Consider the following 5,251-nt stretch of genomic DNA (forward strand, 5'->3'; position numbering starts at 1 on the left):
AATAATATAAACAAGGATCTTGTAATACAGTAGCCTATAGAATCAATTGCCTCTTGGCAATGAAGAGCAACAACAGCCCCATATGAAAGTGCCAGTAGCTAAGGCTCCAGAAGGATCTCAAAAAAATTAGTAAACCAGTTTTTTCTGATGACTATAAAGTCTATGTTAGTGAAGAAATTCAAATGAAGGGTGATCCCATCTCATTTGAAGAATTCATAAGAAGCGTTTATTCGTCTAAATGGCTAGAAACTATGGAAGTTGAAATGAATTCGATGAATACCAACGATATTTGGGACTTAGAAGAAATTCCTAATGGAGCCAAAATAGTAGGCCTGTAAATAGGTCTATAAGACAAATTGTGACTCCAAAGGAAATATAGAAAGATATAAAGAACGACTTGTAGCCTAATTCTTTACGCAAAGAGAATGAATAGATTACAATGAGAGTTTTGTCTCCAGTCTCATACAAGAGTTCTTTTAGAATAATAATGGTGTTATTGACACGGTACGATTTAGAGTTACATCAGATGGATAGTAAAGACGGCATTCCTCAACGGGGATTTATATGAAAACGTTTACACGGCACAACCCAAAGATTTTGTCAGTGGAAGAAAAAGAATATATGGGATGCCACCTGTAGAAATCCTATTTATGGGTTAAAACAAGTCTCTAGACAATATTAATTGAAGTTGATAAAACGATAAGAAAGTTTGGGTTTAAAGAAAATGAGAAGGACAATAGCGTTTATTCGAAGTTCAAGAATGAAAAATTCTTTTTCCACATCCTATGTATAGATGACATCCTACTCACTAGTAGTGATGTTAATATGCCATTGGAAGAAAAAGAAATTCTTGTTTTCAATGTGAATGATCTTGGTAAAGCATCATTGGTTCTAGGAATCGAAATTTACCGAGATAGAAGAAAATATGGTATTAGGACTATCGTAAAGGACATACTTAGAAAATATTCTAAAGAAATAAAGTATACATGCGAGTAAACCTACGCCTGCTCCTATAGTCAAGGGTAATAGATTTGGGAACTTTAAGTATTCCTAGGAACCGATATGAGATCGATCAAATAGGACATGGTTCCATATGCTTCAGCTGTTGAAAGCTTGATGAGTATACAAGTACAAGTAAGAACTTACCATGACGTAGTTTACGTATCCGGAATATTTTGGCAGAAGTTCAGTCCAGATATAGATCACTGGAATAGAGTTGAGAATGTCTTACAATTTTACAAAGTATCATACGCCTCATGCTGAAGTAAGAAAGAACAAGTACTCTCAAATAGTTGAGGGTACAAATGTTAAGTCTTGACGAGATGTGTAGTGAAACCCACAGTAGTTGCTAACACTCGTAGTTGGAATATTATTGTGAAAAAGCTCCAAAGAAACTAGTTATTGTGTCATCAGTGATGCATACCATAGTATAGCTTGACATGAAGCTTAAGGAACAGACAAAAGGAGGTTAAAGGAATTAGTACCTAAATTTAACAATGGTAGTCAACAACAATAACCATTTAAAGTAGTTAATTCCTAAGATAGGTCAAGTGTGCTGCCAAACACATTGACATTGAGTTATACAGTTGTAAAGGAGAAAATCTAGAATCATTTTAAAAGCATTGAGCATATGAGTACCAAGCAAGTACCTGTGGATCTGCTTACCAAATGCTAACCACCTAGTGCGTTCAGAGAACACACAGTCGACATGGGTTTATGGGAAAGTCTATGATTTATAGATACTAAGGGTCTAGTTGAGAATCTGTTTCAAAACAGAGAGGTGCATTGTAGCTGTTTAATCTAGTGGCAACTGACCTGTGACGATGAGGCACGCTCTATGCACTGATCTGTGATGGAATAGAAAAAAGATAAAGTAAATTGAGTTTAAGTCATAAGGTGAGATCAAGGAAAGAATATTAGGATGATCTCCACCAATTGGTCCAACGGCCAACTGGGCCCTTGATTCCACGCCCTGATCGGGGACGCTCAGCCAGTTCTCCTGGCTGATGGACCCCCGTCGCGCAGCGCTATAAAAGGACGGTAGGGGGCTGGGGACACAAGATATAAGGTTTACCGTAGCCGTCAACCCCTCACCGATGTCCTATCCCTAGACCGATCGAGAGGGGCACTGTGAGCGACGGGAAGCTCCATCACCTTCACCGCCGCCACAGCACCGCGCCTGCACTGCTACTACCTACGACGACTTAGCGGGCGCGTCACGGCTACCTCAACTTCGACCCACTGTGGCTACTATGTCACAGGCATCTCGGCCGTGACACGGTTTAGTGAGGTACATCAGCAAGTCATTCAAGCTAAGTTAAGTATTTATCCGCCATTAGCGGCGAGAATTACGCCTGGAGGTGCAGTAAATCCTATCAGGGCGCATGAGGATCCCATTAGCGGCGAGAATTACGCCTGGAGGTGCAGTAAATCCTATCAGGGCGCATGAGGATCCCATTAGCGGCGAGAATTTGGCGGGTTCGTACGTATGCTGGACCCTCCAGTAGTACTTGTAGACGACTTCAACTTGACGTCGGAACTCACTCTTCTGATCTTCTTATCACTTCGTCCTTCGCTTCTAGAAGTAGACAAATCCTTAGTTCGTTATAACTTCTTCATGCTATATATGCCTCCAAAGAGTCTATCATCAGTAACTTCAGTTGTCCATTATATTATGTATTTACTCAAAAAGAATGAGTAAAATTAGACGGGCCACGTACAAACACTTAACTCTAGTAGTATATACTACTACAACATCTACGGTTTTTTTTCTGGAATTTTCTTTGGCGTATATACCCTACTAGCCGCTAGGGAATTAACAAGACAAGAAAATAAAAAACTAAGATACAGAGTAGAACTGGAGTGGAAGAATAGTCCCGGAGGCCAAGAACAGCATCTTGAACCGAACAAAGAGTCCTTCTTCTAATCCGTGTCTCAGCTACCTCTGCTCCTCTGCTAGGCGTCCCCGACGGTTGGTTGTGTCCGATCGACGCGGGTGTACGATCCACCGCCGTGGATTTCCATGTCGCCGTGCGCGTGCGTTGTGGCTTGGATTCACACGCCTTGCGCCTGCGTGAACCACAAGTTGTCGTCCATGCTCCAGATGCTCTCCACGTCGAAGCTGCCGATCTCAAAGTCCTCGACGCCCAGCTCGGGGAGCTCGGATGACGCCCACGTCGTCTCCCCGAGCAGGCACGACGATTGCTGCTGCTGCTGCCCAGCAAGGACGGCGGCGGCGCTGGAGGCATCGCAGGCGGTGGTGAACCACTCCGCACCACCCACCGTCGCCAGCCAGCAGGGCTGTGCCCCCGCGCCGGAATCCGAGGACGGGGAGGACGACCCGGCCGTGGTGCTCGACAGCTCCGGGACCGCGGCGGGGTTGTTCAGCAGCTGATGGTGATCGCCGTCACCGACGGCGGCCGGGTAGTAGTCTGCGGGAGGCCAGCTGCAGGCGTCCGTGGGCAGCTCATCCGGCGACGCGTAGAGGCCGTCGGCGGAGGCGCCGTGCTGCCACGACGACGAGAGCGGCGTGTCCGCGGCGGCGCCAGGATGCTGCTGCTGCAGAGCCCCCGCGGCAGTTGGCGTTGGCGGCGGCGGCCTGGATGCGCTCGACGAGGCGGGGCATCCAGAGGTAGCGCATGACGTCCTTGAACTGCTGGCTGTTGACGTCGCACTTGAGCTGCTTGGCGTGCTTCTGCACGCGCGTGCGCCAGTAGTTCTTGATCTCAGTTGTCGGTGCGCCCCGGGAGGTGCTGCGCGATCTTGGACCAGCGGTTGCCCCAGCGCGAGTGCAGCTCCAGGATGAGCAGCTGCTCCTGCGGCGTGATGTTGCCGCGCCGGAGGTCGGGGCGGAGGTAGTTGAGCCACCGGAGGCGGCAGCTCTTGCCAGTGCGCTTCAGCCCTGCATCACAGGAACGAATTGAACACACAAGTTTAGTACTCTATTTAGTAATCCACACGGCATCAACTCATCATCATGTTAATATCACGCTCGCCATTGCTAGCTGCTGTGCATATACTACATGTCACCAACTAGATAAGCTAGCTGCTGCTAATTAGTTATGCAGATGAGACATGAGAGTATGTATGTGATGACAAGATACATGTTGTAATTAATGGAAGGGAGTTAAGTAAATATCCCTACGGCCAGGGAATGATGCTAACCACTAACATCATGTTCGCTTAGATCGTTTTTGTGGCTTATAAACCGCCGATGCTGTTTGTTGTGAGAAAAAAAACACTGTATCATGATGATAAGCATGGCTGATACGATCAAACGTACAGGTGAAGTCTCTCTTTCTCAATCACTGTAGGCTCCGGTTAGCTGGATGGCTGCTAGGCTTCTAGCCCTCCTACCCAGGCAGCTACGTACCAGATGCAAAGCGACAGCTTTGCCAAAGCCTTTCGTGTTCCACGATTGCTCAGGCTTGTACGGCAACGCGGAGAAGAAAACGATGCGCAAGTAAAGCTAAAGCATCTGGGTGATCGGTGGCTGATTTGATAGGATAGAACCCAGCAGCCATGAGGCGGCTATGAATTGTGCCTGTGCTATACTAACGATGCAGCTTCGATCAACATCATGTAATTGATGATTATCCCACCTGCTGATCGGGCGAGCGAGTTCCAGCGGCCCTCGCCGTGGGCGGCGACGTAGTTGACCAACAGGAGGTCCTCCTCCACCGTCCACGGCCCGCGCCGGAGCTCGCCGGCCATCACCTCCTCATCGCTGATCGCGTCTCTCTCGTGCGCCATGCTCATCAGATTCCCCTTGAGACGTTGATCGGCTGATGAGCGGCCAGCGGCGGACTGCTGGCTGCTGGATGATGACTAGTATGTGTGGGAGTATTCAAGTTTGAAGAGCTCGCAGCTGCTGCTGTGCTGGGAGGAGAAGGCGGGAGAAGGAAGAAGAGTGCGATGAGGTGGGGCGGGAGAGGAGGAGGCGGGGCTTATATAGACGAGACGCAGGCGGAGCCGGCCAGGAGGAGGGGAGGTAGGCTGCTGGTGGACCTGGATGGAAAGAAAGCAGCATGTGGGGGAGCACGCCGCTACCATGGAGATTAGTTATCCCTTTTGATTTCTTTCCCTTTTAAAGCCAAAAGTTCAGGGGTTAATCGGGGGAGATTAAGATTTTCTTTTTCCCGGCTGGAGATGGAGGGGTGTGTGGTGGATTAATTACTGGGGAATGTATTAGAATTTAACTAACGGCTAATTAATCTCGACCGGCTAGCGTACACGGGTTGGGGGCTCCGGG

At 47.9% G+C, this 5,251-nt stretch overlaps 1 pseudogene; it reads right to left on the reverse strand.

The window, feature by feature from the left end:
• Positions 1–2,658: 2,658 nt before the first annotated feature.
• On the reverse strand, positions 2,659–5,038 carry LOC136540014 (transcription factor MYB2-like; annotated as a pseudogene).
• Positions 5,039–5,251: the final 213 nt, after the last annotated feature.

This window comes from Miscanthus floridulus, chromosome 2 (genome assembly GCF_019320115.1).
Source record: "Miscanthus floridulus cultivar M001 chromosome 2, ASM1932011v1, whole genome shotgun sequence".
Lineage (NCBI taxonomy): Eukaryota > Viridiplantae > Streptophyta > Magnoliopsida > Poales > Poaceae > Miscanthus > Miscanthus floridulus.